This window comes from Austrofundulus limnaeus, unplaced genomic scaffold (assembly GCF_001266775.1).
Source record: "Austrofundulus limnaeus strain Quisiro unplaced genomic scaffold, Austrofundulus_limnaeus-1.0 Scaffold100, whole genome shotgun sequence".
In the NCBI taxonomy this organism is placed as follows: Eukaryota; Metazoa; Chordata; class Actinopteri; order Cyprinodontiformes; family Rivulidae; genus Austrofundulus; species Austrofundulus limnaeus.
In genome coordinates this window covers 996,404-1,020,885 of record NW_013952502.1, presented here as the reverse complement: position 1 = coordinate 1,020,885, position 24,482 = coordinate 996,404, and the positions used below count along the sequence as shown (strand labels likewise).

The following is a 24,482-nucleotide window of genomic DNA, read 5'->3' as shown; positions in this document are numbered from 1 at the left end:
ACACACACACACACACACACACACACACACACACTAATATCACCGCATTTTATTTTACTCCACGCACACGCGCTCCCGCGCACACTGCTGTTGTTTTGATCCTTCATTCAGCGCATCAATAGGAACCTTCATCAAACTATTCACAGGAAGAAGAGGAGCCGCCTGGAGTTCAGATAGGGACACCAATGCATGAAGCTAAAGCTGTAACGCCACATGAGCACATTCTGCTGGGAAAAAATAAATAAACAAATCAAATCTGAGAGGGGTTTGTCTCCCCCATAAAAGTGGGATTCGGGGTCCTGATGACCTCTTTCTTTTCCTAACTGTGGCATGCAACAGAAAAGTCATGCTTCTGTGAAAGCRTGACAAAGTAAGAGAACAGAAACAAACAAACAAACAAACAAAAAAAGCCAGCTCTGAAACGTTTTAAAAGTTTCAATAGAGCTTCGAGTAAACGTTTATTTTATTTTATTTTTTTAAAGAGGGAGGGATAAATCAGGAATGTATCAATGTATATCTCTGGACACAAAGGGGCCCCATCCTGCTATGACCTCTCCTGCCACCCCCCCCCCCCCCCCTACTGTGTCATTTACCCACAGTTTCTAAAATGTTTCCTACGGCCAGAGTGGAATCTGCTCAGAGGTGCCTGGGCTTTGTGGCGGAAACATAATTAAAGTGGTGAAAGATGTAAAAGGTGAAGAATGGGGATGACATCAGGCCAATTTCACACTTGGCACTCGAATGGCTAGGGCCAAGCCAGGACTCTTGCCTCGCAACACAGATCAAAGTCCAACGTCAACGCACCAGTGCTGGAAAAAAAAAAGGGAGGCAAAAGGACACCTAACTATGCTAATCCCCAGGACGAATATATTTTAATCTTGTTAGAATACAAGTTAATGCCGTGGCTCAGTGGCTGAACTTTTTCGGCAAGAATGAGAGGTGGACAGAACTACTTTTACCTTTTCTACTTGAGGTGGCTCCGTCTGGCACCACTGGATGAACGACCAAACTTTCTTTATGTGTTAAGGAGGCACATACTGTACCGGCAGCAGAGAGGGGTTTCAAGCCTCTAAAGAGGCAAGCAACAGTTTTCATTATGAAAAACGATGCGGGGAGGAGGTGGAGGATGAAAATAAGAGTGGCTGTGTCAGTGACCCCAACTGAATCCCCACTAGGGCATCTAACATGCAAAGGAAATGAGTATTTTGTGGACGGGTTTGTCCCCTCTCACATTGAGCCCTCCTTTCTCAAAAGCACCTTGGTAACCCTTGATCTCTCATGTATGGAAGTCAGGGCACTGGGGCCTGCAGAAGTTGACTAGGCAGACAATAGCGAGTGGAAGCATTCTGGTAAAGTCACACCCAGGCAACTCTCATTTCACACATCGTGTTTGAGTGACCCTCGGAAAAAAAAGATGAAGGACTTTTAGGAACTAATTCTTTTTGTTCACTTAAAAAAAAAAACAGGGTAAAAAGCATCTACGCAGTTTTGTTTGCAATGTGGCTACCATGTTTGACTTGTAGAGGGCTGTTTTCTGCTCAGCAACAGGAGTTGGTGCATAACATTACCCAAATATAAACTTTCTGCTCCACAGTTGCTGACTTGTGAGTGTGTCGTGAAAAAGAGCTCCTTCTTGCAAAATAAGGGTTAGCTTTTAAATCTATTGGATTTAATTGCACAGGTTACAACCTTTGTTAGAGCTAACCTGAGACAAAAGAAAAAATAAAAGTGTCATAACGCACTATTTGGATTCCTGAAAACAAACCATGCAGTGTCCCGATTTGAGTGTGACAAAGTTGGCATTTACAGCCTAAAATATCAATAAATACCATTTTGGAAAAGGCCCCATTCAAAYATAAACATGCTTGCAGAAGCAAATGGGTTCAAATACCACTATTTTTCTCTAAGCCATTTGATTGTTCAGGTCATAAATGAAGTAAAATAAAACAATTTTGTCCAAAGAGTTTAAAAATTAAATCTCGTCTCAAGTTTTCCACTAACCAACAACATTTTTGTAGGTTTTCAAATTTAAGGATATTTTAGTTGTTTACCTTTCCCAAATATATTTTTTATTCTAACCAGAACAGCTTTAGCTTTCCTTTGTAGAGTTGTGAATAAAGARCTGCTGGACCCTGAAAGTTTTTGCTGCGAGTAGTTTTTGTCTCAGTTTACTGGATGCAGAACAATATTGAAGGTTTTGTTTGGCGGCTTATGCTCAGGTTTGGAGATTATAAACATAATCTAGAATTGGCAAATCAATCAAAACAAAATCTCTGCAGTAAATAGCAGCACAACTGTTCTGGAGTCTTTTTTTTTTTTCAAAGTTCTAACCTTGGATTGAGTGTTCTGTGTGCTGAATAACTACCAATAATCAGTTTCAGCTCCAGACAGATTTGTAACATTTCAAGGCAGAGTGTAAAAGCATTCAGTGCTCACAGGGAACACAAATGGACAAGAAGGTATCAAATGTATCRGTTTGTGAGGTTACGAGCTGCATTATCATTTCATAAGTTCAGGGAACCTACACCAGATCTCATGAGCAGATTGAAAGGACCAACCAATCTTCTTACACGTACTAAATAAAGATGTACATTGTACAGTCATGCCAGTCCTGGCCTTTTTTTTTAACTGAGTTTCTGTTGCTTCCTGACACACAGCCAGACAGGGTCAAGGATACATCTGACTCACCTCAGACCTCATGCTTTCCCCTGGAGACTGGCCTGTCACTCACTGTGTGGTTACGGATCATAGCTGACAGAGGCACAAAGTAAGAGCTCGATGCTGCATCAACAGCACCAACATCATCACCAAAACCCATCCTTAGCGTGACATCTTCCTCCTAGTCCACCACCAACTCTGCACTGAAAGAGAGGGGGAAGAAAAAATAAAACACATTCACACACCAAGAAACAGTAATAAAGTGTCATTCAACCAGAGAGGGGGAAAAGCTAAAAATAAAAAATGTAGACGTTTACCTTAAAATTCTGCACAGTGCAGTTTGAATATAGGAAGCCCTAATAGAGCTGTAAGAGAGTGGCAGCCAGCGCTATAAAGACAGAAAATGACAGGGTATAATACTTAATTTGAGCTTTTTCACCCTCTCACAACGACTGGATTTAAACACGTTCAGTCTTTGAGACACTTTAAAACAGTCTTGAGTTCTGAAATAACATGTGGCGTATGGTTTTTAAATGGTTTCAGTGAGATACCATCATAACAACATGAACAGAGGTGATTCCAAAGAGTATTTTGAACATCATCTTTGTTCTTTCAACAACTTAATATGAGACGGTGAAACGCTGCAATGCATCACTTTACAATATAAACCATGCTGTGGCTAATACACTACACTTTAAGACATTAAACGCATAAACAATATATGAATAAAGCTGAATTTGTGTTTTTTTAATGATGCAAATCTAATATCCCATTTCACCAAACTGTATACAATAATTTACTAAAAACAATGAAGCTTTTCAAAGAGCTTGTCACAAATAGACTAACAGGGTTTCCATTACCTTTCAATGCTCAAAATGTTTCCACACTTAAATGATAGTTTTTAATCATTAAGGCCTTTTTTACATTTAGCAACACAAGTATATGCCAAATTAACAATAAATGCTTGTGGAATGATCAGGCTTATTGTCTGTATGAAATGGTAAATGGTAAATGGACTGTACTTGTATGGCGACTTTCTACCCAACCAGGATACTCAAAGAGCTTCACACTACAATCTGTGTCCTCTTTTGAATGAAAAATATTGTTTGTTGTTTGGCTGAGTATATGGTATTGATTGATCAGTGATTTATTTTGTAAGAAACAGTCTATACGTTACCAAGAGAAAAAGCTTTATATTCTTCAGGACGGCACTAATTTGTGACTCAAAAAGATATACACCCCAGTTTTGTTTTTGAATTTTTATTCTGATCAGGAAAACACAAACAGCAAATGGCACAGTTTTTCCACACCTTGTAAGACCTTGTAGGAACCCTGGGGTAAGGCTAAACACTAAAAGTGATATGTCTTTATTCGACTGACTGCATTTAAATTGTGAAACTAAGGAAGAAGTAATCCTGGGTCTAATTTCTACTTTTTAATCTGCCTTTAATACACACATCTAACAGTTTTATCGTATTACACTTGTGGACATTATATCAGGATGAAGTTAAAAGTAACCTGATATTGTTACTAGTTATACTGTGGGCATGAAACAACCAAAAATATTCTTGGATAAGCTTATGCACAAGTACTTAGTATGTAATAAGGACAAGAAGTAACATTTCCATATTAGAGAACCCAGCCACACTGACCCCCACCCCCATCTGCCCCAACTCAAACAAACAAGCCTGCATTTATTTATTTATTTTCCATGTGTTTAAAACATACATATATGACAATCATAATTTAACTGAGGGGGAAAAAAGAAAAAGAAAGAAAATTCTGCCGCAGTCTTTAACCAAATGGAGCTCCTCACTCACTAAAATAAACTGGAATAAAACCATCCTGCTTCAAACCTTTGGTCTTATTTGTTAAAATGTTCATTCTGAGTTTGAACAATTTTACCAAGACGACGCACACCTGAAGGATTCTTTAGGACAGTGTAGATGGTGGTGTTGGTATTTAGGTCAGTACAGATAAAAAGCAAAAATTATTCTACGAATAATGGCGGAAACAAACTGCAGCTTATAAAATGATCATGCAGCTGAATGACAGACGATACCAGAGCGATAATATCATCTGGCCTTACATAGTGTCTTATGGTTCCTCTCACTGCAGGTCTGGTGTTTCTGGCTGAATTATTGCTCTGCGCTCCTAATGAACAAGCAACAGAGCGTAGAAAAAACAAATTTTGGTACAAAATAAGCTAAACTCCTCGCTAATTTCAACATTCTGTCTTTTGACGTGTTTTTTTTTATTCAATCCTGTACGCAGTCAGTTGACTTAAACCACAAAATAATAAATGTTTTGGTTTGGGTTGGCATCCGAGGCGAGCTCCAGCTCAGTCGAGCGTGCCTTAGCTTGCAGTAGTGGGCGTCGCCCTGTTTTTTTCCCCCCTCTCACTCATTTTGCTGCATGCTGCCATTTTGCCGCTCCTGACTGGCAGGCGAGAGGGCGTGGTTGGGTACCGGCGGCGGCCATGATGGTGGAATCACTGCAGCCACTCCTGAGGAGCGGCTTCGTAATCAACATCAGGTTCTACATTGGCCCGAATCATGGTTTGGGCCAAGACGAGGGACCGAGCGGCGGCACGTGATCTCGCCCAGAGCATGGCTTAGCATGGTCATAATTGTCACGCTTCTCTTTTAAAAATCAGAACAAAAACGGGGGATGCATCCTACTTTTGTGCAAATTTCTATTGAAAAAATTTCAAATGACTCATCTAAATGGCGACATTTACACGTTTTAATTAAAAGTTTTACTTTTAATCATACTGCACTGTTTCAAATCTGTTTCACAAGACGTGACAAGTTTAATTTATTGCCATTCTACGTTCATCAAATCAAAATCAAAATACAATTAAAATCAAACAAATTCAACATGTACAAAGCTGTAGCTCATAAAATGTTTCTCCCTGAGTTAGCTGAAGCACAAAACCACCTCAGAAAGCCAGGTGCTTCTTTGTATTTTTTAAAAAGTCAGCCTTATTTGCTAGAATTAAAAAAAAGTCTAAGTCAAATTTAGAGTTTACTTACTCTGAATGAGAAATACATTTCCAAACAAGTATCCAGTGGGAACAACAGTCCTGGCATTTTGTTTCCTTCACTGAAATCACTGCAACACAACCGCTGAAATAAACAGGAAGTCTTGGCAGTTCATTCAAGCCTGGGGTCTCTTAAGACAGCATGTGTTTAACGTGTTCACATCCGTACTCTTTCCCCATTTCTCCACCTCCATCTCTGAAAATTAAAAAAGGAGAAGAGAAATGACCAGAGCACCTCCTAACCAACTACATTTGAGGTCAAAGTTCACTATATCGCCTTAGCAACACCATCGCAACAAGCAACAAAGGTGTCTAGACAGGTCACGGTACCCCCTCCCTTTTTTTTCTCAGCAATGCCATCCTACCTACCCCACACTCGCCCCCAACCCCACCCCGAGCTCCTTCCGGAAGGAGGTGTCAGCAGCAGCCAAGTACAGCGTAAAACAGGGCAAGGAGGGGGTGGGGGGTGGCCTTTGGCCCGTATGGGGTCGCATCAAGCACCTCTACACTCCACTGATCAAAGATGGAGGACCCTCCATGCCAGAGTCCTGGTCAAAGGGGGCCGGGTCAGGAGATGAACCCTGCGTTTCTGTAATCTAGACGTGTCCAGACCCGATTGTCTTCTTTCACGACCCAAAACCGACCCTTCCGGTGCTGCTGATTGCATTAGGGAGGAACAACCTTTTTTTTTCCTCCCTTTTTTTTTCTTCACAGGGGGGGCACCCAGACAAAAGAGGCGCTTCCATGCTCCTCGCCATCTGGTCCCCAAAATAACAGAAAAGGTCCCAGGGAAGGAAGAAAAAAAAAGAAAAAAAAAAAGAAAGAAGCAAAGAAAAGCCCAGCGAGCACGCAGCCTTAAATGAAAAGAAACTCTGTTTGAATAGATGGGACGGCTGGACAGATAAGCAAACATACAGTAAAGCCTCACGTTTACGCAGAGATTGGAACCTAATTTAAATCAGCAAATAAAACAGCATGCGGAAATCCAAAACTGTGCAACAAATATAAACAAACATCATCTATTATTACCGGAACCCAGAGGTTTGCGACCAGTTTAGACTCATCTATGCTGCACCTGCATGTGTTGAAAGTTTTGTGACAGAAACAAACTTTAAATCATTAAAATATGCAAAGATTCTGGATTTCTTTGAAACAATAGTGCCAATCTAATTATTAAAGCTAATTAATTAAAGCATAATAATTGTGTGTCATTGTAGAAGGTAGCAAACAGATTTTTGACACATTATATTATTATTATATTGACAAGCTGTGCGTCTGCCAACTCTCTAACTTGTACGCCTGTTTATACGATCCACATCATAACATATTTTGTCTGAAGGTGTCACCAAACTATTTTATGTATTCACTTTATCTGCACTTCATGTCACCTTGAAAACTCTCAAATCCAATAAAAACAATGGGACAAACTGGAATACAGCAGTTATTTTTTAATGCAAACACATTCTTTCAAATTGGGATCTTATCAGTGTTGAAGTTAATGAGCACTTGTCCATCAAAGATTACTTTATTTGTTTTKKTTKTTTTTTTTTCAAATCTGACATGAGCTTATTTACTTGCTGGGTTTTCTTAATAAAAGAAAATGACATCCTTGTTGCTCCCTTTTCGAAGATTATGTTCCAGTTTGAAATCCAGCACATCTTTGTTCAGAGTGTGATAATGGGTTCTGCTCACTTCAGTAACCTCCCACACTCCAGGTAAGATGGCCTGTGTTATATTGTCACAGAATACAGAACCTGGGACTTCTGAAGCTCTATTTAGCTAATGCTGATTACGTGCTCCCCTATGCATGGCCTGTTTTTCTCTCAGTTTAAGCTCACAAGAAAATTTGGTAAATAAACAACCTCATTAGTGGCAGAGGTGATGCTGCCCTTGTTCTTGAGTAGTTTTGTTGGGGGAAATGGTGAAACGTGCAGCATTAAAAGTTCGACTCAGCAGCTTGTCCTTATGGAACCCAGCCACTTTGTTTGTGAATTTCATTAAGAATGCTCAAAATAGATTTAAACATAAACTGAAATAGGTCAAGAGACTGTGCTATGTACAATAAAAGTACAAAATGTGCATCAAATGTACAAAAATGTGCATCAAATGTAGTTTTAATTACAATTTTCTAACCTCATAACTGTAATACAGCGAATAAGCAGAATTTAAAATGATGAGAAAAAATTAATTGGTCTTTTTTAAACTCTTTCTCCTCACAGCAGGACAACCAGCAGGCCAACATCATGAAAATAATGTTTTAAATTAATGCATCCGTTTATTATTTTAGACCATTAATTTTATGAACTGTACGAGCAGAAATAAAAAATAAATAATTTACATATTTCTATAAACACAGTATTTTATTAAATGAAGACATTAATCTTGTTATAACTAAGATCTTTAAGTTTGTTTTTAAGTTGCTGGTATTTGCACTTATAGACTTTCATCAAAGATGAAGAYGTAGTTTCTGGAAAATCACAGTAAACCTTTTTTCAGCAATAAATCTGCCAAAGCTCCAATTTATTACTTAATTCTTATGCACATTTATTCAACAACCTAAAATGTATATTTTTCTGAAAAGTTAATCAAAAAATCAACAAAATACATGTAAACACATAGAACATTTTTTAACCTAATATTTTATTCGCATCAAGTCTGAAATGGTCACGTGGTAAAAATCCAGGAGCCAGTTGCTAAATATGATTGAATTACGAATGACTTTACGCTGGTGAGATGCTTGACAGCTATATTCTGAGTGGAGTGGAAATTACCGTCAGTGTATTAAAAGCCCTGCTTCAGCACATGACATCGAGCTCCTCTCATCCCTGCTGAAACATCCTGATGTGTTCATCTGTGTCATTTCCAGTGGAAACCATTTGTGTCTAAAGAAAACCAGAGAAGGTGAGGTTTTGAGGCTGGATTACTGTTGTTAGCAAAGTCAAGTTGTGATTTGAACAGACATCTGCTAAAAAACAAAAGTGTTAATGATTGCTCTAATGTGCAAAATTTAAATCATAAAACAAAYAAACTCAGTGGGGGTAACTTCATTTCTTTCATTCTTTGTTAAATACAGTACAATATTTCTTGATCTGAGAATTACTGATAAACAACCGAAAATGAAATCTGAATCACAACCAAGTTCTGTAAGTAATTATTGTGTTTGGCTTTTTAGGCAAAAAGGCTGTAAGGAGATAGTGAATATCCTTCTAAATGTTCAGAACATAAAAAGTGTTTGAACCTTCTGCAGCGCTTCAATAATCAATGTTAGAACTTTTTTTCCCATACACTCAGGTGACTTAACTGTTGTTATATTCATGAACTGCTTTGCATGTTTTTGTTCTGCCTGTGAAAAAAAAAAGAAGATGCAGTGAAAACATATTTTGTGGAGCAACAGCTAGAAGTGAAGTAAACTCCTCGTACAGTACGCATATGATCACACATCCACYGACTATTCCCATACTCCAAAAAATAACTTGCATTTTATAGAAAAAGAAATGCAAGAAAACCAAAAGTTTCTCCTCCAGCAGATCAAAATGAATTTCTTGACAAATACCTTCCAGTTGATAGCACATGTGGAATAAATTCTAGAGTATAAAAACTCCCATTTTATAAAATTTTCCACAGTTTTACAGAAGACAGCAACAATGAAAGGTTCCCTTTTTTTGCTCTCATTAAACGTTCTTTCAACCAAAACCCTGCATTTTTTTATACTTTCTCTGTTTAGTTATATTTGTAAGCAACTATGTTTTCCTCATAGGGCTATTTCGGTTTAGTTAATGTGAGAAAGGGTTACAAATTGAATTGAAAATTGGGTAAAATACCTGCTTTTATCACACACATCACTGCATCATCTGCAAAAAATACACAAAAAAGGCTGACTCTTATTTAAATGTCAAGATTTGCTGCTTTTTCGGAGATTGTTCAGTGCTTTCAAAGAATATGCTTTCAGGCAGTTATCTCAAAAGACCCTTTCAGGGCTTTTGGGTTTTCTTTTTCTGATGATGACAAGTTGAGCGCAGTTGCCATGCTGTGAACTCACACGTGGTTGATAATTTAGACATCAATTCTTGGTTTAAAATTACACTTAAAGTCTTTATTTGAGATGTCTATTGTTTATCTTGTTTGTTAAAACGGTTGACCTTTAAAATTTGGTTAAGAAATGTTTAATGCTAGTTTTAAAAGAAAACTCTTTGTTGTGAACTGGATATTAAAAGGCATTACAGGCCTTGTTTAGCTGTCCTCAGTGCTGGAAACCCTGGTTTCATTCATTTATTTCAAGTTGTTTTATGAGAAATGGGTTGAGACAGTTTTGCGCTGAAGCTAAATCTAAATATTTATTCATCAGTTCATCCATGCATTTTCTTCCTTTTATCCATGGTCTGGTCATGGATCCAGAAGGCAGACATCCCTCTCCCCAACACTTCCCAGCTCCTCTTTAGAGCTTGGATCCCAAGGCGTTCMCAGGCTACAAAAGATATCTAAATCCTCCTCTGGTTCTTTCTTGCAGGTTTCCTTCCAGTGGGACATGACCAGAAAACCTCCTGGAGCAGGCACCCAGGAGGCATCCCAATCAGATGCTYGAACCACCTTGAAGGATATTTTGTGCTTGATTAACTGAATTTTATTTTTGTACTTTGTGATCKGTTGTAATCATTTACTTTAACCAGTAAGGGAATCAACAAGTCTCTKTTTAACATGTGCCTCGTTCCAACAGTTTACACATAAGTGGTACTGTTTACTTCCTTGWTCAGTATGACGACATATTTGGGATGGGACTTGGCTCTGGTATAATAACTGTGGGTCACGTGTAATACGACACCATTTCCTGATTAATCTGGATGGACCAGATCTGAGTTATGTGTGGTAACTTTGCACGTCTATAAATAAATATTCAAGTTTGGGAAATGAACTGATCTGCTGTACATAATTCCTCTCATTTAAACATGATCTTTCAACCTCAAATGACTCCATTCAATAGGGAGGAGCAGTGTCTCTACTCCGAGCGTTCTTTCAGTTATGATTCATTTCACATGACTATGGGTGAGAGATCAAATTGAGAGCTTTGCCTTTTGGCTTAGCTCATATTTATTTATTTATTTATTTATTTATTTATTTATTTATTTATTTATTTATTTATTTATTTATTTATTTATTTATTTATTTATGTTACCTCAACAGACTGGAGCAATGCCCTCATTACTAGGGGTGTAAGAAATATCGATACACTGAAATATCGCGATATTTCATTTCCCGATACTGTATCGATATTCTAAAGCCCTGTATCGATATTTTATTAAGGCTTAAAATGTCAACTTTCCTGCCAGCCATTCATTTTTATGTTGTAGTTCAGCCTCTGACCACTAGTTGACAGCAGTGAGACAGCCATTTGGCTCCTCTACCTCTTGAGYGCCAGAGAGTAAGAGAGCATTAGCATTGTAAGTAAACATTAGCTTCATGCTCCGATAGCTGAATCTGAGTGGAAAAGACCGACACCCTCTGCCTTCTAAGCTGAGGTAAGGTTAATGTTTGTATTTTAAGCCAAATTAAGTGTTTTGTGCGCTTTTTTTTCCAACTGTAGTCAGCTTTCACGTTACGTATAGCGCATGCGTCTATCACCTCGAGCGAGCTCGGCACTCCCCCCGTGACATAAAACTGTCTGTTGCTCTCAATGTCCGACTGATGATCACATCAAAGTCCATATACTTTATCCTGTTGTGTTTGCTTCAAAAACGGTTCAACTCGTTTAGCTTCTCCATTTCTTTACTGTTTATTTTCAGGACCTGCCCTGCTGTTCGACCCACAGTTATGTAAATCATGTTCTGGATGCAGGTCAGCTGATCCCAGAAACTCTGTGTGCAGCAGCTTCATTTCATCTGTTTACTGAACTTTATGACAACWTAAAGGTTATTGTTAAGTGTTGGGTGACCATATTGTAAATTAATATTAAAAACGAAAAGCTGCAAAAATATATTTTCAAACTATTTATTGGCAAATTTAGTCTAATAATTGAAAACATGGATGAAATATGAAACAAATAAAATAAAACACATACAAAGCAGAACACAGCTAAATGTATCAAAAGTATGTCTATGTAATGTTAGAATTTTCTGACACAATGAATTTTGGTTTTTTTTTCCCCAGTAAGAGGTTTTTATTTAATAGAATTTTTGGACCAAAAATATTGCAATATGTCACCTTGTTTACAGTCTCTAAATATATCGGGATATATCGTATCGTGACCCCTCTGTCATGATATGTATCGTATCGCCAAATTCTTGCCAATACACAGCCCTACTCATTACTGCAGATGAAGTCCCAGTCCATCAATCCATCTGCTGCTCCCACCTGCGAACCAGACTCTCAGAAACCTGAACTCCTCTGCTTGAGGCAAAAAAAATCACCTCCAACCCAGGGGGAGCATTCCACCTCTTTCTGCTTAAATCTAAATAACAAAAACAATATAGAGCCTAAGTCACCACAGCGTCGTTACACATGTCTGCTGGGGTTTGTGCAGAACTGACAGGCACCAGCTCAATTTCACAGCAGAGGGATATGTGAAGTGAGTGTGACRCACACGTAGGGCAGGTGGTGCCAGTCATGTGAAGTAGTGTAGTCCCAATCTGTACTGTCCCAACTACATAATTAGTCATTCTTTTCGACGGCAGTCTTCAAATGATGTCATCAGATCTTATAGGATACTCATTATTCATGGCGACAAACAAACTGGAAATAGCGCTGAATCCTATGGAGACATGAGAAATRTGTTCCAGGGAGGGACTCGAATCGCTGTGTGAAACCAACAAGAACCAACATGACACCTGGTGTTTAACAGCTAAACTGGGATGTTTCACACTGCTGAGCACRTTGTTGCGGAATGCTGCTTTATTGTACACATTTGAGTATACTGAGAAATACTTTCTGTGGTTTCCCACAAAAACCTACAGACAGCCYGTGGTTAGTTTGTGACTCTTTGCAATCATTTGCGATATTGATATTGTTCGCATTGATACTGCAGTGATGATAAATTTTGGATTTTTTTCTGCTGTTCAGACACTATGACTATTTGCGTTGGAAAAAAATGTTACCCCCAAACCTCTGGAGATATAACTACCAACATGTGTTTGATACAATATTGTGATAACAGTAAGTCTGGTATATTGTGCAGCCTGGATTTGAAACACATTATTGTATATTATTCATTTTTCTAGAAGATCACAGTCAAGGAAGACCGATCATCTCCAAAGATCACTGTGTTTGGATGATTTTCTGTTTCAATTGAAATTTATAAATATCAATTGGCAATCTTAAAATACCCGATTAGGATAACAATAGAAGTTTGAATTTTTATTTTTATTTTTTTACATCTAGTATAAAAGAGATTGCAAATGGTGCAATGGCTACCAAATATCAATAGAACTGATGGTATAACTGTAAAACATCAAACTGAAGAATTCAAGTATTTTGCTATGCTTTTCCACTGCTGTAATTTCACATTATATCATATCAGTTTTTATGTGACTTCTCTATTGATTTAAAAAGACTTGGTCTGGTTGGTCTTCATAACATAGCTTTCAGTACCTGGTCTAAGAAGGCTCTCACTGGACCCTGATTGTGGAAGACTAGCTGGCAATTCAAACTTGTAAGAAAATATTTCATTGCAGTCCAACTCTACTGAGACCAAGCTACCAGTAATCATGCAATCAAGTTTTGATTGGCCAAATTTTGAAAGTCACGACCTACTTTTGTGTGCCCGGCATGCATAACAGTATTCTAGTCCATGCATATTTTGTTGCCCACCTCTGCTCACATTGTAGTTGCCTGTCAAAGGAGTTCTAGTGTTAAAATAGAGTTTTAGTGCTCTAGAACTATAGGGAAACTAAGCTGAGAAGAGTTTTAAAACTTTATCGCATGCAGTTTTAGAAAATGGATGAGACTGCAGCAGACTCAACTCACGAGAAGCAACGGAGTTTAAAGCAGAAAAAAATGGTGCTAAATTTTGCAATGATTCAGATTCAGAGTGCAGCGCTGGACGTGCATTAGCTAATATTGCAAACGATAAAATGGAGAATTTTTATCCATGAGTTTACGTGTCTTTTCAGAGCAGCCAGTTTCAGTACATAAAAAGAAAATCTTTGATGCCCCTTTTTACACTGTTACCATTTTAAATATTTAAAAAAAGTTGTTTGCACGAGTGATAAAAATCGTTTGGAGATTCTTCTGCGCCAAACACAGCTCGTTAAATGCTGTAATCTTTGAAAGACTGTAGCGAACCTCTTTGCCTTGGCAGTTTGTGTGTGGGAGACCTGAGCCTAAACAGGTGGCATCACAAAAACAGGAGGCTGCAGCAGCAAAAAAATACCTCTTGTTCATTGAACATCGGTGTAAAATGTAAAAATCAGAATGCAAATAAACTAATTTTTTAGATAATACCAACATATTAACAAATTTCACAGTATTTCACAAAACTGTTTTTTATTTATCAAAAAGCGCTGATTAATTTTAAATATTCATATTTTCCTCATTTGCAGTTTGACCACAAACTCCTGAAACATTTTTCAGACAACAAACAAAACACGGCACCACAAATACAAATGCCAGCTCTAGCTAGTAATAAAAAAAAATCAAAATCACGTTATTCCTCCATAACCTGTAGAGCTTTTTAGAGGCCAATGTTCAAAACTGTTGCTCATAAAGACAAGTTTTAGCAAAAGATTCTTGTAATAACTCATCATACATTCGGTAACAACAGGTAGTTTGTAATTCACAAGATCTGACTAAAGATAAAACTGGAAATCCTTGGTCTTTTTTCTTTAAAGTACAGCATTAAAACCTTTTTAGAAATCAAGTAAACACTATCACTGCTTACAAAATGCTGCAGTTAATGAAAAGGTAAAAATAGCAGAATTGCTTTAACTACAAGGTATAAGTATTTTTATTTATTTGTTTATTTTTATAGTGAGTTTCTGGTTTCTTAGGTCTTTTTAGTAGTGATGGCAGATGACCAAAAATTTGACCTAATGCASCAAAGCTTTAATTTTCTTTAAGAATGAACATAAAATAGTTGAACATGACTACATTAAAATTTGAATCCATAATCTTAAGTTGAATCTTTTTTTAGTATCRATAAACAGTTTGCTAAACACTCAGTGAATACATTAAAAAAAGAAAGACAACCTATTCGAAATTTCATCTGAACATTTTTTCCATTGAAACACAAGTAGCAATTGTCGTAGCAATTTAAATATAATTTTATTTTTAACTATTTTAACTTAAACAAATCACTTAWGCGAAAACAGAAYGAAGTAACAAAGGCAAAACGATTTAAATGAGCAGTCGATCATATCTTAGCTGTTACATGGAGTAACAAAACAAGAAGCAATGCAAAGGTTTGATTAGTGTTTATGAGTGAGGCACTGATGCTGCATTTTTTGCATTTCATTTAATTGCGGCTTTGTTGTTGTTTCATCATAAATAACATCAAATCACACTGATAGCTCTCTAAAAGTCGACATGTCAAACCATTAAAAAAGTTATACAACATCTGCAGTTTGCCCTGACTAAAAAAAAAAGAAAAGTCTGAGTAAACATTTTAAAGAGGGTAATTAGTTAACAGTTAAAGGCAGTGATCATCAAGTGATGAAGATAAAAGGACTCAAAGCAAAACAATCTGGGAATGGGCTGGTACCATTCACATCACAGTCGGATTCCAGGGGTTAAGTCCTGTTAAGAGCCTCAGAGGGCAAACGCTCAACTCTCAGCACTTCTGTGCGACTGTTTGGATCCACAGCTCCGGTTCGAGCACACAAACATGAAAAATATCAATTTCACATTYGGTTTAACACTTTCACACTTTGTGTCACTGACACCAGGAGAGAAGGACTGTGGAAGACAAAACACAGCTCCTGGATAAGGATCATGTTAATGCCTATCAATTAGGATCAAAAAGGGATTAACCGGCATGGTTGCAGCGGTGGGACGGGAGCCCATGCAAAGTCACTGAATACTAGGGGTCGCACCCCTGACTTCATTAGGCCTGACCTTTCCACGCCATTGTGTGACAGGAGAAACCCTGCAGTCTGTGGCTGCAGTCTTATAGCCACCTTGGCTTGTGGAGAGTCAAATATGAGACAAGCAGAAAAGCTGTTAGAGATCAGTGAAATATGAAATATTCACTTTCAAAGTCCGGGGAGACTTATTAGGTTACTGCAGCTTGGTGCAGGTGGGTATTTACTCATCAACCCTCACACTCCCCTGCAAAAGAAATCATTTTCTTTCTTTCTTTTTTTTTCCACCTTTGAGAGAAGTGAGATTTACTAATTAGTCATGGAGCAGTTTCCCCTCACTATGATGTACCGCAGGGTTGATGAGCTCAACTCTGCCTTTGCCGTCTTAATTCACTAAAGGTCAAAAATGGCAAAGTGAAAGCAGGTATTCAAGGTGTGTTAGAGAAAGCCCCAATTAAGGAAAAATGCAAGCACACTGTCACCTCTCACATATCTGACTTTAATGGCAACTTTTGGTAAATCCCTTGTGCTGGGAAATTTTTCAATAGGCTTTTTAAAAAATCATTCTTAGATATGAAACAAAATAAAAATATATCACAATATATATGTGTTTATATTAAACAAACCTATTAGTGGTCAGGTTAAGACTGGTTTACTTTTCAACCATGAACCAATCCTACAGGGTTTTTTTTCAACAACGTTGGTTCCAGTTAGGATCCAAGTTTAGTTTTTCTGTTTTAAAAGTTGACTCTAATCAAATGATTGGTACCAAATTAGCACTGTCTCTTTATTGGGCCAAAGTTGAAAACTTCTTTCATCTGAGAGTACATGTGGTATAGATGGGTTTAAAGACCAGGCTTTCAGAAAAATGTTTTTCAAAAATGATGAGTCAGCTTAAAAAGTCTGCTTAATACAAGACAGAACAATAAAAATCCTGAGAATGGACGTTATTATAAGCAGTGAAACAACTTGGCTCATTATGTCTCTTTCTGCGGTTTATTTCACATTTGAAAGAAGAACTCCACAGTGCTAACACAGAGGTGCAATCACAATTGCCATTCTCAACCGGATTTATAAATGTCATTTTCCAACTCTGTTAATAAACAATGCTTGGGCTTTTAAAATCACATTCGGCTCAAAATGGCGTATGTAACCCTCGTTTGCGGCATCATTTATAACTGCGGATGTTGGAAACGTAGCTTGGCCTGTAGCGTTCTTAAACACAAACTGTTGTCTAAAACTGTCTATAATAAGACAGCTACAGGAAAAACAAGACAAACACTGCTATAGGAATTTAGATAACAAAACAGTAATGATAAAAAAAAGTACTGAAAAATATGTTYACGATGTAAAGACATGGTCCCTGGTGGAAATCTGGTTGTTTTGTCTTAATGGAACCAGTCAAGAACTGGCTTTAGCTACAGTCCTGGTATAACCCTGGAATCACTTCAGTGGAAAAACCTTAAAAATCTTCTTATAATCATAACCTTTTAACATACTGTTATTACTGTTTTGTAAAATATCTGCAGCATTTAGTTTTTTTTTTTTTTTTGTAGTTTATTTTAACGCTGCACGTTTTTTTAATATCAACCGTTCAGCCTGATTAAAGCCCAGGTTTGTTTCATAATTATTGTACAGATCTGTTAAGGTATATTTAAGGCATGCATTTTGCACCAGTTCTGAATGAAAATCCAATTTTAGATAACAAAGCAACCACAACTTACTAATTTCTTTTTTATTTATTGTTAGCTTGGTTGTTGCTTTTAGTCAGTTTGTATGTAAAACAATGAAAAACTAATTTTCTGTTGAAAGATAGGGCCAAATACACCTGACAGATGCATGTGCTTTCAATACCGTTTTTGTCCACCACTACTGTAGGTCTTATTAAACACTGATCTGCAGAACTTCAGTTCATGTTTTTACTTCCTAATGAGAGCTACAGAAGTTGTGTCTCAGGCCCTGAAGTTTCTTGCTCAAGCGGCTGTTCAGACCAAGCAGGCGTGTAGCCCCAAGCTGCAGTTAAACAGTGGTCACCTCAACCCCACAGCCCTCTTCCTGCCGTTTGTGTGGGTGTTATAGTTGAGCACATTCCATGTAAAAGTCAGCGGTGGCTTTGCAGTGGAATGGAAACAGGAAGTCCTGCTGAAGCTGTCACTGCTACAGCGCTGACTGGGAACGGACATGCAACATGTGCACATCTGAAGACTGGCAGGGAGCTCAATCACTGGTAACAAATGCAGGCAAAGATGCAACATTCCCACTCCTGTCAGTGGGAGAACTCACATTTTATCAAACGTAAAATAATAATAATAATAAATAACAACTGACGTTGATATTTTAATCCCATTTCTTTAGGCTGACAGTGCTACCTAATATTTAAGCCAAAACCTCTGCTCAGGAGTGGTTTAAAAATAATAAAACTGTCAAGCAAAAACATTAATAAGGAATTCAAAACAAAGATAAATACATTTAGAWTGAAAAAATATAAAAAAAATTATAACTTATTAATATTGGTCAATTGAAACGCCAAAAAAGTAACTTTTTTTTTTCAGGAGGCGTGTTCTCTAAAAAGTGATTCATGTTCATTTAATTCTCAAAACAATATTCATTATTCAATTAAACAAAATGATTAGTGAGCATGCTATATAAAGACTGAATGTTTTACATGAAGTAAATAAAAGTAACTCCATTTGTTTTGTCTTCTTGTAAAAGCTGAAAGTTCAAGTGTTAAATAAAAAATTAAATCCACTCAGTCTGACACTCATCTATAGGTTTGGCGACTCTGACCTGCCTCCAAAACACGTGCATAAAAAAAACCCCAAAAGTACTTTTTTTCTTTTCTGTGGCCACAGAGCAGAGAGCCAGCTTAATGTTACTGACAGCCACTGTTGTGTTTATGTGGCATCAGAACACTGTCCTGCTTTCACAGGACGTCTTAACAGCAGAAGAAAACAAGCACAGAAGAGAGTGAAGGTCACCTAAACCTTTGCGTGAAACAAACAAGCACACCTACATTACAATAATCATCACTATTAAATAAGTCTTGGAATGGGGGTCTTTATTTCTAAAGACATTTACGGGAAAAACAACTTCATTAAAGCTCAAATTGTAATTTTCATTTAACTCAACATAACACATTAATAATAACACAATATAATGTCGCTCCACGTGCTTTGATTTACAATAAACATAAAATACGTAATATTTTTAATAACGTCCGGTCTGTTTGAAATATGTTTATAGTTTATTCTAGAAATCAAAAATTGCGGCGAACAAGATTAAATTTGAATTTTTGGAAAAATAAGCACACAAAAATAGTCACACTAATTTGAATAAAAAATTGTTTTTAAACAGTTAAATTCTGTGATTTCGAGTAACACAAAAYGTGTTTAACTTATTCTTTCGAGGCACGACTTACTGCAAAAAAAATGGATTTCATAAAAAAATAACTCGACTGGTGTCGGTTTTATATCCAGTAAAATCAAATTTAAGTTTCTAGATTTTCAATTAGAAAATGTTTTGAATTAAACACGGAAACATATACTCACCGCCTTAAATAATTATAAAACAATTCAAAATGAACTGTTTACTTGACGTCTTGTATCGTAATTATTATAATTACATCTATGGAATTTATTTTGTAAAAAGCAACAGTATAAACTTATATTTGAATAAAGTATTCTATATTAGAATATGTTACTGTCGTGCATGTTTAAATTAAAGTTTAAAAAGTTGTCAGTATTTATATCTTTTATATTTTGAATTGGACGCAATAAATATTGAATAGTCTTTGCACGATTTAAAAAATAAAAAAGGAAAACTAAATTGTTCATCAAATAAAAATAATTTGCGGAACGTGGGACTTAAAAGGAAATGAAATTTTTTAAATTATAAATCTGAATTTAAACGGGGCATCGTGTAAATGTTTGCGGAAAAGTTTGTCTACTTTCTAAAACTTGGATCATCAAGTTATTTTTTTCTGCAAGTTACAGAACTGTTCCCGTCTTTTACCAAAACCTAAAATGGACGCTGATGGCTTTGAGATGACGACTACGACCAGCTACAGGGTCACAGCTGTGCAGTTGTGCTTTTATTGAAAAAAAAAAAAGTAAATGGACCCAYGTTTTGGCAGTCTGCCAGTAGACACCTTAAAATACTGCTAAGGCATTCATTAAAATGTCGCACACCAATGTCAGAAAGAAGTGCGTCATTACGCAGCAACAACTGCTGAGACAAACAGCAAAACAGGGCTGCTGTTCTGTACAGCAACACTTTGAAACATGCTCAGATTTTATGCACAGAAATAGAGCCTGAAAAGCTTTTCATTAAAGCTCAGGAAGCATTCGAGCCTAGATGAAAGCCTGTTTTCACCAGACATCGTCACGATTTTAGACCTCGTGACCTCACTGTGGGTGGAGACAAGGAGCCAATAGGAAAACAGGATGGCTACTCGGAGTGCTTCTTGCATCAGCATTTTCCAGCTAAGCCTCAAGTGAAAATATGAGTTCCAGATCCATGATTAGCTTGTAAAGACACAACACACACACACAAATAATAAATAAATGAATCAATGTTAATGAAAAAGGATTGCTGCTGAAGAGGGAGTGGGAACAGTGATTTTGATTAGCAAGTTATTGGCCTCAAATCACACAAAACTGGCAATTCAGTCCAGAGCAAAACCTCTGTTAGGACTGCTGTGTGCAGTGGARTGATGGTTCCCTCAGGCAATCACATTCATTCACTGCAGCACCTTGAAACGCTCCTAAAATTGCTCCTCACAGCTTTGAACGTGCCTAAATGTGCTTTAATGAACAGGTCAATACAGAGCTTACCATCTGAGCRGGTTTACTTGTGGACTGCAGACATGGCGGCAGGATGGACAGGAAATCAGCCTGATAAACCTGCGAGAAAAAAAGAGAAAATAATTAGCAAACAACTACATATCTCAATGAACGTACAATTGTGAGGTTGATGCAAAAAAAATGGCGCATTAAGAAATCAAAACAAGCTTTAAAAAACAGGTTTGTAATATTAAACGACTGATTTGAAACTATTCAAACTCTATTCATAGACAAAAAGTTGCAATATTTTAAGAAATGTGATGTTTTTATATAGTTGACATTGTTTAAAAGGCTCTTTTAAATTTTGGCGTCAGTGTTCTAAAATAATGTAAACACTTTCATTGCAGTGTTACTAAATTATTAGAAGAAATTATTATTTTTAGAAGAAATTACTGAAGTAATTAATTAATTAACTAAATTAATATTGTTATTAATTAGAAAAAAAATATGTTTGTTTAATTTATAATGTGCATAAAAAAGTTCTAATCGCACAAATACACTATTTTTGTCGTCGTCGATATTTCAAAAATGAAAACTAGATGTCGTTATACATATTTGTCATTTTAGGTTTTTTTGTGCCTTTTTTGTGCACAAACACAAATGTTATTCTCACAAAAGCTAAAGCATTAACCACAGTTCGACAATTTATTGTTGCAAATACGAAGTTAAGTTATAAAGCTTCTGTATCAGCTCTTACCTGAATCGTGTTTTTAATCTTTTTTTTTTTTTTTTTTTTTTTTTGTTACTGGATCAGGTTTGAAACATGCCCGTAAAATACTGTTGCATGTTTAAAGAATGGTTGCCATTAAAAATAATAAGAAAAAGAAGTTAAAAAATCAAAACTACCAGCAAGCATTCAAACACCAAAGGCAGGAAGAGCTTATCGGAGCTGTCTGACGGGAGATGAGTGTGCACTAAGTTAAGATGATAATGAAGAGATCTGTCCAGGCTGGTCAATGATATGGCGAACAGATAAACATCACAGACTTAAAGAGTGGAAGTAACTTGTAAAGCCAGAGAGCTCGGGGCTGTTTTTAAAGCCAAACTTAATGTGATCTTCTGCCTCGCTGCTTTGAAAAAAACAGGATTGTGGAAAAACCTGCAGAAGCTGGTCCCAACTTTTATTTTGAAATAAAGGCATAAACGTAAAAGCGTGTTTCGCCACACATACATGCTGCTGCTAAGAAAACCAGCCAGTGTGAATACGCAATTTTATCTTTAAACAACAGTTTTGATCTTTGAATATGTTTTGCTATCTCAACGCGAAGACAACGAACTTTACGTTGAAAATGAAGCGTTTAATGGGATTCTTTCCTGTAAAATCCAAYATATAAGTTTGTCTGATTTTAATTTTATTCAGGTTAGACTGTATAAGTTCTTGAAATCRATTGTAAAATATCTGGATGTGAGCAGTTACTGTGGAAAAGAGCTTTGCTATGTTTGAAGCCTGAACTGTATTTTGGTAAACCGATTAATTATAATTTAATGGAATTGTGATTTTCCGTTCATTCAGTTTTGAGTAACTTTAAAAAGAAGACGATGTAACGATTAAAAAAATAAAACAAATCTTTCAAAATCTGAAGCCATGTGGCTAACCTGCGGACTTTGTGGGTTTTTTATGTTTCTTCTGTTAGATGTCCTGTAGCCTGTTACAGTCACGAATCAGACAAAATGGCTACCAAGCATCCCAGGAAGAGGCAGACACACAGCACTCAAGAAACAAATAAGAAAAACACGACTAACGCAGTGAGAATCACGCAAAAATGCTGAAACTTCTCATCAACACACTGATACGAGAGCTCCTAGTCGTTTTCCAGCAAATTATTTCAGTCAAAACACAACATCCCCTCTCCCTTTTATATATGCCTCACAGATTTGAATTTGGTGCCATTTAAACGAAACATATTGACAACTCTCTTCACTTTTTTTGTTTTTATATTGTGTTTTATGTCTCTACAGCACTTTAGTGGCCATCTTGCTCAAACACAGTTTGAAGGAGGAAGGAAGGCTCGCCAAGTCATATGACTGCTCAGTCTGCAGACATGACAGAGCAGAAGAGACATGACTGTGGCTGATGCAGACGTATCCATCACTGCATCCTCAAATCCTTTTAGTCTTCTTTTTTGAATGTCTTATAGACCAAAAAAAGTTGGTTGTTGTTGATAAACTAAAGACTTTTACATTAGTTCTCACAATTGGCTTATCTTTAATTTTTATTTTATTATCATGTTTTATATATTTTTTAATTTGATTTCATTATTGTAACTTTGAGATAACAATAACACAATTAGCCTTGAACAGGCATAATTCAAACCACCTAACTTCAATAAAAATTGGGCTGAGAGTAAATGCTATCCAAAATATGATCAATGTAATTAAAATGTCAGTCGTTTTGTTTTGTGTGCCTGTTTTACATGTCCTAAATATTTCACATATCCAACTATTCTGATTGCAATTATGTGGGTGGATTTTTGAAGCTACCCATAGGTTTAAGGTCAAAAAGTCTTTAGGAGAATAAATGTGAGCACAGTTTCCAGTAGAGCAACAAACCTTTTCTGAGTTCAAGCCGGCTGACTTTGTGGACTCATCTTGAACTCCAAGTATAAAGGATTCCCTACAGAGGATAAACAGGGACAGGAAATTGCAAAAATAAGGTAATGTTACTGCATTTCATTTATTTATTTAAAAGTACAATGCATAATATTCCAATATCTGAATTAACCAACTGATAAGTAGCCTAAATGATGCTATTGCAAGACATATCCAGTGCTTTGAAGTTTGGTAACTGAAAGGGTTAAAAACAGCGAGATGAGGGTTTGCCCCCCTCAGGTGTGTGCTGAGTAAACAGACAGCTCAGGCGCGCGCGAAATTGATGAAAAGCCTTGCGTCAGCGAACGTGCGTCACCTGCGCGCCTTCCTGAACTCGTGTGAACGAGGTCAAGTCCGCCACAAAATAGCTATTGTCTGGAGCGAGTTACGAACAAACAGAGCAAAATAATTTCTCTCAGAGCCTACGATTTAATTCATTACAACAACTAAGATGTGCTGGGCTTTTTACAGTTTGCGAACCCAAACCAGAATACTTAAGGCAATAAAAGAGTAAAATATATATAAATAAACGTCATAAAATCAAAACAGCGGCGCAACGCTGCAGCATCCACTGTGCAGTTTGCTCTCTGGCGCTTGTCTTACCTGCCTGAGCACAATGAGCTGTCTGCTGACAGACTGCAGAGGAGAGGGGGGAGGAATAAAAACTTTCGTTTTATCTGAGAATAGAAATATAAATACTTCGCATAAACGTGGAAGACTCGTGGGCGCAGACGTCTGARGAGGAGAGCAAAAGCTAAGATTCCCACCGGGCGGCTTCCCCCGTGAACGCGCTGAGATGAGTTTAAAAAACAAAAAAACAAAACAACACAAAAACTCCATTTCCAATTTTATCAATTTGAGACAGACTCCAGACAGTCTCCTAACCGTTACGTGCCTGGTCCCCCCCTTGCGCGCGTGCACACCCGAGCGGCGCGGAAAGCGGCCGAAAGGGAGCGACGGCGCGCGCGGCCAATGACGGTGAAGCGGGCGAAGCTGGGAGCCAATCGGAATGCTCCGTCTCCATCGGCTCCCGCCCACCCGTCCTCCTCCTCACCCTGCGTGTTGACAGTGAGTGCACTGAATAAAACAACAGTCTGAGTCAAGCAGTTCATTGCTCTGAGATTTGGGTCACTGACTGCAGCTCATTCACTCTGGGAAAACAGCAGAACTGCAGGATATCTTGTGAAACAATAAAACCACGTCCAATTTAATTTAGCAGGTATTCACATACAAATATTTCTACCTTACAGAGAAATATTTCATAGATAGATAGATAGATAGATAGATAGATAGATAGATAGATAGATAGATAGATAGATAGATAGATAGATAGATAGATAGATAGAT

The 24,482-nt window shown here is 37.2% G+C and overlaps 1 long non-coding RNA gene across 3 annotated transcripts in view; it reads right to left on the bottom strand.

Annotated features, from left to right (window-relative positions):
• The window catches only part of LOC106520997 (uncharacterized), a 24,669-nt gene extending 599 nt beyond the window's left edge, over positions 1-24,070 (bottom strand). The window contains exons 1-7 of one of the 3 annotated variants that reach the window (XR_001310615.1): positions 23,739-24,070; positions 23,097-23,160; positions 20,538-20,606; positions 8,473-8,583; positions 5,694-5,897; positions 2,976-3,046; positions 2,689-2,861 (exon numbers count right to left, since the gene is read on the bottom strand). This is a non-coding gene — a long non-coding RNA (uncharacterized LOC106520997). The remainder of the gene's footprint in view (positions 1-2,688; positions 2,862-2,975; positions 3,047-5,693; positions 5,898-8,472; positions 8,584-20,537; positions 20,607-23,096; positions 23,161-23,738) is intronic. The other 2 variants (XR_001310614.1, XR_001310616.1) reach the window with 2 other exon arrangements.
• Positions 24,071-24,482: the final 412 nt, after the last annotated feature.